This window comes from Lactuca sativa, chromosome 8 (assembly GCF_002870075.4).
Source record: "Lactuca sativa cultivar Salinas chromosome 8, Lsat_Salinas_v11, whole genome shotgun sequence".
Taxonomy (NCBI): Eukaryota; Viridiplantae; Streptophyta; class Magnoliopsida; order Asterales; family Asteraceae; genus Lactuca; species Lactuca sativa.
Window position 1 is genome coordinate 274,457,388 of NC_056630.2, and position 12,533 is coordinate 274,469,920.

The window sequence follows — 12,533 nt, forward strand, 5'->3', positions numbered from 1 at the left end:
AATTTCTTGGTTTGATCAACTTCGCCTTGATCAGTACCAAACATTAAAATATCATCAACATATAGAAAAATTATAACTCCTTTACCAGAAGAATCAAATTTGCTATATACACATTTGTCAGCCTGGTTTAATTCAAAACCATTAGACAATATCACATCATCAAACTTTTGATACCATTGTTTTAGTGCTTGTTTCAAACCATATAATGATTTCTTCAACTTGTACACCTTATGTTCATTACTAGGTATTACAAATCCTTCATGTTGTTTCATGTAATTGTCCTCATCCAATTCACCATTCAAGAATGTAGTTTTCACATCCATTTGGTGAATCACATGATTATTTATAGCTGCAAAAGCTAACAATAATCTAATAGTGGGAATTCTAGCAACAGGAGTATAAGCATCAAAGAAGTCAACGCCTTCTTTTTTCCTAAATCATTGGATAACCAATCTAGCTTTATATTTATCAATTGTGTCATCCACATTCATTTTCCTTTTGAGGACCCACTTACTTCCCAATGCCTTGCAACCAGGAGGTAAATCTGACAATACCCAAGTATTGTTATGCATGATAGAATCAATCTCATCCTGAATTGCTTCTTTCCAGAAATGAACATCCCTAGAGGCCATATCTTCACTAAAAGTATTTGGATCCTCCTCAATATTAAAACAATATCGATGTTGACATATAGTCTCATTTCTTGTTCCTTCAACTAGATAAAGTTGAAAATCAGATCCAAAAGACTTAGCTTTTCTATCTCTTGTGCTTTTCCTAGGTTCAGGTACAGAACTTGCACCACCAGAAACATCTTCAGATTGATTAGTACTCCAAAAGACTTAGATGTAAATCTTTCTTAATCAAAGATAACATCTCTTGACTCTATCATAGTGTTTACAGACACATAGTCATTAGATTCTAAAACATAGCATCTATATGCTTTGGAATGCTCAACATATCCAATAAAGATACAATCTACACATCTCCCACCTAATGTTTTCCTTTTGGGTTTAGTGAGCCTTACAACTGCTCTACAGCCCCAAACTTTGAGATAACTCAAATTTGGTACCTTTTTACACCAAAGTTCACAAGGAGTATTCTTACTCCTTTTATTTGGAGTTCTGTTCAAGATGTAAAATGTAGTTAACATTGCCTCACCCCAAAAATCTTCACTTAATCCAGAATAGGACAACATGGAATTAACCATTTCTTTCAAAGTCATATTCTTCCTTTCTATGATTCAAAATAAGTTGGATCATAATACTCACCACCTTTATCATTACACAATACTTTTATTAATTCATTTTTATGAAGCTCAACTTGTTTTTTATAAATATTAAAATTATCAAAGGCTTCATCCTTAGAATGTAGCAAATAGACATAACAATATCTAGATGCATCATCAATAAAAGTAACAACATACTTTTTGTTTCCAAGGGAAGGTGTTGCATGGAAATCACATAAATCACTATGTATAAGATCCAACACCTTGCTTTCCCTAACAACATCTTTGGAAGGTTGTCTAGTGATTTTAGTTAGCATGCATGTTTTACATTTTTCATTATTTTACATATCAAAAGCATGTATTAAACTCATTTTAGACATGTCTTTTAATCTCTTGTAATGAATGTGTCCTAGTCTAGCATGCCATTGAAGGGTCTAATTAATGGTTTGAACTAGGCTTTCAATGTAATAGGTTCTTTTGTTTATATACGCAGTTTTGGTAGCTTTTGTGTAGTTTACGGCCAGCTATGAGTTTACGACCGTAAACCCAAGGCCGGACCAGGTCCATTATATATAGAGGTGTGCTAGGTCATTTAGTGGTTGTTGATGCCTTAGAGTTTCGGCTGCTATTCCACAAGTTGTACCAGACATTTTTTCTAATAGAAGCGTGTGCAAGCTTGTTTAGATTCTTGTTTCTACTTGTTCTTTATTATTATTGATTGTGTTTATTGTGTGATCACTGGTAAGATCGGTTTCAGGACCTTACAATTGGTATTAGAGAAAAACCAGTGTCAAAGCATCCTACAATCGAATTTTTGACCGTATTCTTCATTGTTTACGACTGAAGTTGGTGTTTGCTGCGAAAGGGTTTCAAGCTTAATTCTAAAATTAGGTTTTTCTCGAATTTCTGGGAGATTACAGCCAGAGCTTACGACCGTAAACACAGATTACGGCCGCAATCTCAACTCAGTTCTTGAACCGTAAACTTGGTTCTTAGGTCGTGAATAAGGATTCTTCAATAACCGGAAACTTAGACTCTTAGACCGTAAACTGAGACTACAAACTCTTTACGACCGTAAACTCCAGACCGTGAACATAGTTTACGGCCGTAAACTCTCTTTTGCCCGTGAACTATTGTCTGATCGGAAAATAATTTTTTTTTAAATAATCTAATTTCTATTTAATATTAAATGGCTTCACAAAGTCAAACACACCACCACGAGCTGGATTCTGTAATGGGCACAACTACTAGAATTCCAATACTGCTATCCGCTGAAGGTTTCCCTGAATGGAAGTACAGGATTGAGAAGTACATCAATATGAAGGACTTCAAAATTTGGAGAAGCATCATAAAAGATCCTGTCAGAATAACCACCACTATTGCAGGGCAAGTGGTTGACAATAAAATTGAGAAGTACACTGATGAAAACTTTGAGAAGGTTGAAGAGAAAGAAAGGGCTTTTGCCACCCTAACCATGGCCCTATCTCCGGATATAGCTCAAGGCTTTAGGGAGTATACTTCAGCAAAGGCTTTGTGGGATGCCCTAATTGAAGTATATGAAGGGAATCAAGATATGAAGGAGAGTCACCAGGACATGCTGCGTCAAAGGTTCAACATGTTCAATTACATTCCTGGTGAGACCCTGGAGGCGCAACTTCAATGATTCACAACTCTCACCACTGAGATGACTGTAGCCGGGATTTTTTACACCAAGTCTGAAATAAACAAGAAGATACTAAATCCTCTCCCAAAGTCATGGGACATGAATGTAGCTGTTATCAAGAAAACCAAGGATCTAAGCCGTCTCTCTCTTGCTGAAGTGATGGCAGTCATCAAGGCCTGTGATATTGATGACAAATAGCAGGAGATAAATCATGTGAATTCATACTCAACTGCAAACCTTGGGATCTCTTCTAACAATGCTCTTTTATCTCTCACCTTTTCTTCTGCAGTTCAACCCTTTGCTGCTCAGCAAGCTCAGATTCAGTCTCTTTCCACTCCATCAGCTTCTTCTCTTCCTGCTGCATCAACCATGCCATTCTCTCAGAACCAATAATGCTTGGCTACTTAAGCTGCTTCCCCCTCTAATGTGGCTTCCTCATCAAATGGAAAGGAGGGTGATGAAAATATTTCTCTTGATACAGGGCTTGTTAACTGCTACAATGCACTTGTAGCTGGAGATCTTCCGCCCCAATTGTCATTTGCTGATCTCGACCAAATTCACCCTGAAGACGTAGAAGAAATGGATATGACATGGCAAATTGCCATGGCAGTTTTCAGGGCAAAACAATTTTCAAAGAAGACCGGGAAGAACAACTGGGGAATGAGTGCTGACAAGAAGGTAGGGTTCAGAAAGGGAAAACTACGTTGTTTCAACTGCTACAAGCCAGGTCATTTTGCTCGTGAGTTCCTGAAGCCAGACAGAAGATTGAACAATGACCGGACAATGGTTGCAGTAGGGAACAATCAAAGCACTGCTCAGGTCAACAGTGAGAAGGCCATGGTTTCTCAGTCATTTGACTGGGAGGATCAGATGCAGGCCCTGAACATATCAGGTCCTGAAAATGCTTATTTGGCTCAAGTTGGTAATGATGCTCCCGCTGAGATTGTGGCAGCTGAAGATCAAATGATGGAGTTGGAGTTTGCGCTGATGGTCTCTTCTTCTCCTGAACCAAAGAAAAACGAGGCAAGTCTAACCTCATGCTCTCAAGCTTGTATTGATTATGTTAAAATTCTTCATGAGGAAATTGAAACACTACGTAGAGAAGTAGAGGACCTTAGGTATGAGGGTTACCAACTTAGAAAAGCACAAAAACCTCTTAAGGCCCAGTTAAAACCATAAATAAAGGGCTTTAGGCGACTTCAGGAATACTATAGTAATAAATGTGAAAATTATGACTACATAAAGAAACTGGACGCTGAGTTAGTGGCTGAAATTGAAACATTAAAGGGCAAATTTGAAACTGCTGATTTTGATTTTCGAAAATTTGATGTATCAAATGAGGTAGTTGCCAATATGATAGAACACTTCATGCAATTTAGACATAATCAGTCAAGGGGTCTAGGGTATAATCAATTGCCTCCTCCTTTAAATCATTCATATCAGTTTCAACCTTTGTCCAAGGAAGAGATTACCAATGAACCATCCACGGTTTATGGCAAGCCATCTGGTTTTGTTTCGGGAGGATTTATTAATGTTGAATGTACTAACATTTCTACTTCTCCTGCAGATCAATCCTTAAATCAGTCAAAGCACGAAGTTGAAGGATCTGTTTCTGAAAATAAAACTGAGTCTGAACCTGAAATTTTAGTTTTAAATAAAGATTTTAACTTTTCTGATGTTACAAGTGACAATGTTTTTTGTGATGTTTCTACACCTTCTGATACTATTTTGAATGGTTTTAAAGTGTTTGATGATGTGGTTGGCAATTCTAATGTTTGTGATGTTAATAATGAAAAACCACCAGTTTCACAAGTTTCTCCATCTGATGCACCCTCACTTGTCTCACAACCTAATTCTTGCTCATGTTCATGTGAGAAGCAAGGGTGTTGGTATGGAAAACAAATTTGAAAAATTCAGTACAAGTTTTAACAATAACAAACAAATTTGTTTCAATTGTGGTATTGGTGGTCATATAGCTAGGAATTGTCCTAATTGAATGTTTGTACATTTTGAGTCAGCAAGAGGAGAGAACGAATTCAGAGGAAGGTCTTTAACTAAAAAGTCCTCTAGAAATCGTTCTCAGAATGATGATTGGAAGGATGATCGGAGTAGAAAACGGGTTGTTTTTCAAATGCATAAAAAGGTCATTCATAACAAAGTCCCAAGTAGTTTACCAAAACTGAACATGGCCAAGCCAAGGTCGGTTTCGACAAGAAGCAGCAATGGGTCTTCAACCAGTTCTAGTAGAAAACCTAAGTGCTCCAAGCAAACTGATAAAAATTCGATTTCAAAACCACCTAGGACTGTTAGAAAACCTAATTATCAATGGTTGCCCAAATTAGCCTCCATTCCATCATCTGCGTCCTCTGAAAAGTTATTAGATAATGATAGATCTGAGAAGGCATCGGGACAACCCAGGAAAATAATGACATGTGTTCCCAAATCTAAATAAACCCACACATTTTGTAGGGACAGTTGCGGGGGAATGTCGTCAGACCTTGGTTCGTCGGCAGCGGCTGCTCCCGGCATATGACAGGAGATATCACCCAACTGAATAATATTCAATCTTTTAATGGGGGATATATTTCCTTTGCAGGTGGAGAAGGTGGCAAGATCACTCAAAGAGGAACTGTCACAAATAGCGTGTTAAGTTTCGAGAGTGTCAACTTTGCTCCATAATTGAAACATAGTTTGTTGAGTGTGTCTCAGATATGCGACAAAGGCTATTCTACACATTTCACTAAAAAGGAATGCATGATTCTCAAGCCAGGCTTTGTCATCCCAGAAGAGTGGATTCTTGTAAAATATAAAAGGGATGAGCATGCTTACATCATTGATATGAATATAGCAATCTTCCAAAACAAGTTACGTGCCTCTTTTCAAAGATCTCGGAACAAAATGCAATGCTATGGCACCGAAGACTCTGTCATGCTAATGCCAAGAACTTAAATCGTCTTGCAAAGAATGAGATGGTCCGTGGTTTGGCTATCAAAGACTTTATAACATTTGAAAAGTGTGTGTCATGTGACCAAGGTAAGCATCACAGAAAACCACACCTGCCAAACCAGGTCAACTCAATTAGTCAGGTGCTTCAATTGCTACATATGGATCTGTGTGGACCTGTCAACGTTCTCAGTATTAACAAAAATTCATATTTTCTGGTTGTGATTGATGATTTCTCTCATTTTACGTGGGTTTTCTTTCTATCCAACAAAGCTGGAGTTGCTGATCTAATTAAGAAATTCATTGTGTTGATTGAGAATCTAACTAACAACCTGGTGAAGGCGCTTCGTACCGAAAACGGAACAGAGTTAAAGAATTCTGTTCTCGATCACTTTTGCGCAAAAAACGGTATTACGCGTCAATACAGCTCCGCTCACACACCTCAACAAAATGGTGTTGCTGAGAGGAGAAACAAAACTTTAAAAGACGTTGCAAGGACAATGCTGTGTCATTCCAAACTACCAATTTTCTTTTGGGCCGAGGCGATAAACACTGCTTTCTACGTTTAGAATCGTGTGTTGATCAACAAAGCTCAGATGAAGACCCCGTATGAGATTCTATATGGCCACAAGCCTTCAGTCAGTCATTTTCGTGTATTTGGCTACCCTTGCACCCTTCTTCACTTAGAGACCAACCCGAAGTTTAATGCCAAAGCCGATGATTGTTACTTCGTAGGGTATGCTACTCGCACCGCTGATAAGATCTACAATAAAAAGACAAAGCAAGTTATGGAATCTTATGACGTGCGCTGATTGGAAGAAAATGAGACGGATGCTCGAGTGGGTCCGGATTGGTTGTTTGATTACACATCGCTTTTCAAATCCATAAATGTGTTTTCGGGTAGCTCATCTGGATCTGTCTCTGGTTCGAAGAATGTTTCTGAAGACGAAGAAAAAGAAGTTGTCTACAGACCTCCAATGGTATCCTCTTCACAACATGAGGGGGAGTCCTCTGCTTCGCCTGAGGGGGAGTTTTCTACTTCGCCCGAGGGGGAGTCCTCTGCTTCGCCTAAGGAGGAGTCATCTGTACAATCTGATAGTCCAAAATCTCCAACTCAGAATGATACGCTTGACGCTGAAACTACACCACTCACTCATATAGAAAGAGAGTTCATGTCTAAAGATGTTTCCGCTGTTACTTCAACCTTTATGGAACTACTCTTTCCTGAAAACATTTCAAATGAGTTTGTAGTAGAGCCGTATGGCGCGTCTGAATCATCAAATGAAGGAGGTGTCAATATTCACAATCTTCTTGTCTCGCTTAATGATATCAGCCAAGAGATACCCTCAAGGATTCAACGCGATCATCCGATCGAAAACATCATTGGTCAGCTGGGCGACGACGTTAAAACCAGAAGTTAGAGTGGAGATGTCAATACCTATCTTTACTCTTATTTTATCTCTCAAATAGATCCCAAGAATGTTGAAATGGATCTGAATGAGCCCAACTGGGTAGATGCAATGCATGAAGAATTACATCAATTTAAAAAACTTGGGGTTTGGAAGTTGGTTGAGTTGCCAAAGGGAAAAAAGTCTCTTGACACACGATGGGTCTATCGAAACAAGCAGGATGATTTAGGGGATATAGTGCAAAATAAAGCTAGATTAGTGGTCCGTGGGTTTCAACAAGTCGAGGGTCTTGACTACACTGAAGTTTATGCTCCAGTAGCTCGCTTGGAGGCTATTCGTATCTTCCTTGCATATGCCTCTTACATGAACTTCACCGTTTACCAAATGGACGTCAAGACAACCTTCTTGTATGGCAAGGTGAAGGAAGAAAACTACGTTGATCAACCCCCTGGGTTCGTTGACTCGAAGTTTCCTAATCATGTCTACAAGTTGGACAAGGCATTGTATGGGTTACATCAAGCTCCTCGAGCGTGGTATGCGACTCTAACAAAGCACTTGCTCGAGCATGGATACTCTCATGACACTATCGATCAAACTTTGTTTATCAAGCATGTCAGTAATGATCAGATTCTGGTTCAGATCTATGTTGACGACATTATTTTTGGGTCGACCAGTCCGCAGCTCTGCAAGGAATTCGAAGGTGTTATGAAAAAGAGGTTTGAGATGAGTTCATTGGGGGAAATGACCATGTTTTTACGGGCTTCAGGTCAAACAAAATTCAACCAAAATCTTGCTACATCAAGCCAAGTATGTGGAGGATATTCTTGAGAAGTTCGGGTTTCACGACACTAAATCTGCATCGACGCCAATGGCTGAAAGACCTTTTCTGACTCCAAATACTGATGGCGATTCCGTAGATCGGACTCTCTACAGATCGATGATCGGATCGTTGATGTATCTTACTGCAAGTCGTCCAGACATCATGTTTGTAGTTTGTCAATGCGTACGTTATCAGGCTAATCCTAAACTTTCACATCTTATTGCAGTCAAAAGTATTTTTCCGTATATCAAAGGTAGCCAAAAATTGGGTCTTTGGTATCCAAAGAATTCTAAATTTGATTTATATGCTTTTGCTGACAGTAATTATGGAGGCTGTGAGCTTGACAGGAAATCTACTTCAGGAGCGTGTCAATATCTTGGTGACAGGCTAGTGTCATGGCAGTGCAAGAAGCAACACACTGTGTCAACCTCAACAGCGGAGGCAGAATACGTTGCTGCATCTGCCTGTTGTTCTCAAGTTATCTGGATCCAACATCAGCTGTTGGACTACGGTTTGAATTACTTAGAAACCCCCATTTACTGTGATAATGAGGCCGCAATTCAAATTGCCAAAAATCTTGTCCAACATTCTAAAACCAAGCACATCGATATTAAAATTCATTTCATCAGATATTGTTATGAACGTTCACTAATCCGGCTGGAACAGGTCCCCACTGCTAATAATGTGGTGGATCTATTCACTAAGCCTTTTAACAAAGCTTGTTTCGATGTGCTTGTGAGATTTCTGAAAATGATTCGTTTTGAGGATTAAGTTTTTTCTGTTTTATTTTTTGTTTTCTTAATTCTTCTTAATTTTTAAACTTTTTTTGTAGGTACGTTAGTTTAAATTTGCGCATTTTGTTTCCTTTTATTTTTATTCTCACCCATGCACAAATTTAGGGGGAGAAATAATCAAAAATCCAAAAACAATAAAATTCCAAAAATCCAAAAACAATAAAAATCCAGAAAATTAAAAATATTGCTGATAGTTTTGATTGTAAGTGTTGTGACGGGAAATGATATTAGCAAGTGATAACGGGCAATCTGAATCTATGTAACGTACCTAAGTTGATTTGTCTACGCTCTGTGCTCGATGCGCTGGTAGGCACGAAAGATTTTTAAATGGACTTGACTAGGGAGAGTTGAACTTAAGGAATTCAAGGACTTGACAAAGTTTGATCTAGTTAGATCTGTTTAGCCTGGTATTATGACGCTCAGATAGGTTGAGCAGGGAGATATACATGAGAATCTACCGGTCACATTAAAGGAACCCGTAGCTAGAATTGTGGATTAACTTTTCCTTGATGTGTGGATTCTATCCTTAATTCCGGTTTTGATGGGGTGACTGGGGAATTCCGATAAAGTAGGTCTGTAGAATGTTATTTTCTTGCTTTCTGTCTGTTAGTCATATGTTGCCTCCTCTGAGTGATCGAGAGATCCGACCTGGACTATAACATATGCAATTCTATCTCTCTGCATCTTCTCTCTATGCAATTCTTTCTATATGTTAGCCATATACTGTCTCCTCTGCGTGACTCATAATCTGACCTGGTACACAGTATATGCAACATTCTCTTCTCAATCCCTCTAAAACTTCAGTTAGTCATATGTTTCATCCTTTGCATGATTGGAAGAGATCTGACCTGGATGTATAGCATATGCATTCTAAATCTATTTTCTCTCTTAATAATTGTCTGCTCACCTGGTGTAAGGAGTACTTTGGAAGTCCTTGATGGCTGGAGCATATCAGGAAGCAGGAAACATGTTCTGGTACAATTAAAATTGAACACATACAAATTGTCTGTAGATCTCGCTGCTCAATTTAGGTGGACAACAATATCCGTGGTTGTAGTCAGTTAAATGGCCACAAGGAAATTTATTTAAGAATAAGGGCTAAAAATGTCATATTATTTGTAAATTGTCCAATTTCTGTCACAAATGTTTTATACTTAAGTGGACCACAATACTGGTGATCGATCAGACGAAGACGTGAAAATAAGGGTACCGACAAGTGGAATAGGGCTGTCCAACAACTTTGATCCTAGTGTCACAAATTTCTTCTCAGTAATTAAATTCTTTTGTTTTGTTGTGTATTAAAATAAATTCTTTTGATTTTAGTTTTATTTTTATTTTTATTTTTATTTTTATTTTTCATTTTATTTTGTTAATTGTTAAAATTTAATTGTTAATTTTTAAAATTTTAAATTTTGCAAATTAATTTTATTTTACTTTATTTTATTTTATTTTTAATTTTAGCTTTAATTTTAATCCTCAAAAGGTTTTGTTTTTTAAATTTTTTGAAAATCTTGGACTGTGCCTTACACTGTGTGGCCAGCAGGTAAAAGGATCTTGGGTATTTAAGGAGTTTACAGTCGGAATCATCCCCATTTCTCTATTTCCGGCCGCAAACTCTCCTCTCTCTCTCTCTCTCTCTCTCTCTCTCTCTCTCTTCGAAATTTTTTTTTCTCGTTTTTTTGTGAAATTGCTTCGATAACTTCGAAGGTATGATGTTTTTGACCATGGATATGTGTTTATTTAAGAGATTAAATGATTTTTGAGCCTCAAATCGACGAAAAAGACTTTGTCGGAGTTTACGGCCCAAACTTACGATCGTAAACTCAGTTTGCGGCCACAGGCTTACGGTCACGAGTTTACGGCCGTAAACCCCGTTGACCGTAAGCCACCCATTGACCGTAAACTCCCCATTGACCTGAAATTTAATTTTAATATTAATAATTCACTATTGGGCTAGAAATTAAATTATTTAAAATATTATTTGCTCGAATTTTTCTCTTGTCTTACTTGGTGTGTTTTAGTGCATATAAAATGGTAGCATTAAAATTTGCAGATATGCACAACCTGGCAATGGTTCTCACTGATCCTCGGGTGGCTCATGGGGACTTCAAATCAATGATTCATGGATTATGAGAATGCTGTCTGGCCTCTGCCATCACTATGAACACTTCGTTTATCAGAAAATCATACGGGAATTCTGGCAGACTGCCAAAATGATAAGAGACGATGATGGAGCTGTGACTGTGGATGCAATCGTTCAAGGATGCAAAATTGTGATCGATGAGCCTTTTGTGAGAGAAACATTGCTGATCAACCACCTTCTGAGCTTTCCCACGGAGATTGGTATTGAAGATGCTCAGAAGATATTAAAGAAGATGGGGTACGAAGGTGATTCTCCACCTACAATGAAGAAGCTTCTGCCGCCCTATTGTAGATTTCTAGCCCACGTGTTCGTGAGCTGCATCTCCAGCAGAAGGTCCGGTGCAGATGAAATATCCCTGAGAAACACTAGCGCTATTTTTTCTCTTGCTGCGGGGATCGGCTTCAACTTTTCTAGGTTTATCCTGGACGAGTTTGTGGTCAATATTAACGCCACCACTCGGGATACCTTCCTAATGTACCCTCGTTTCGTTCAGGTCTTCATCAATAAACAATTTCCTAACTTGGTAAAGGAGGGAGAAACGCTCGATATGAAGTCCTTGGGCCCTCACACCATTGGGCTCATTAAACAAAATCGCAAAGGGAAGGTGATCTTTCAAGGGTTGTATCCATTGGTTAAGTTCGGACGATTTGCTGAGCCGAATGAAGCAACCGAGTCACAGGGATCTTCAGATAAGATATCATCGGAGGCCACTTCGTCAGAAAAGGTGATCTCGGAAGGAGATGTGATCACCGTGTCAGATCAAGAAGGAGAAGAGACTGTTGCTCCTGCTGTGTCAGTAGTCGAGGAGCTTGACCTACAAACAGTCCAAGTTGAAGGAGATTACAATGAAGGGTGTTCCAAGAAAACTGCTGAGCCTAATCAATATGAAGACCTTGATCTCACAGGTTTCGATAGAGATGAGATTCCAACTAATTTTGGAACTAATGATGACTTTCTGTCAAATGTCAACCTCAACTCGCTGCTAGATAATCTTAGTTATGTTTCTCACATGACAACGAAGAGTAGGGATACAGAAGACGTTCTCGAATCAACACCCATAACTACAGAACAAGTGGTTGTTTCTACAATTCCAATGGTGACAGTGTCATGGATTCTTCCCTTTGACGTTCTCTCACCTACATCTGAACCACTTCAGGGTGATCACTCAACATACCAGACTTCGCAGCCTCCATCCAAAAGAAGACGAAGAGATCCTAGGTTCGGTCCTCTGGATTATATCTTGTCTCAAGGCTTGCCATTTACGCCAACTACCACTCCTGCTATTGTAACTACAGAACCTTTGCCTGAAGGCCCTAGCACATTTTTTGAAGCCGGTGGCTCCTCTATTCCACCAGGATTCTCTCCTCCAAGGACAGATCTCGATGCGGCCTCTGTGCGTTTGGCCTTGCATCTTGCTCAAGAACAAACTGCTGCACCTTCTTCTAAAGGCAAATGAATTGATTTTAGAGAAGGTCAGTCAAGAGAAGATGATTCTGTGATTGATGAACTTTAGAAGAGAGTGAATGTGCTGGATCA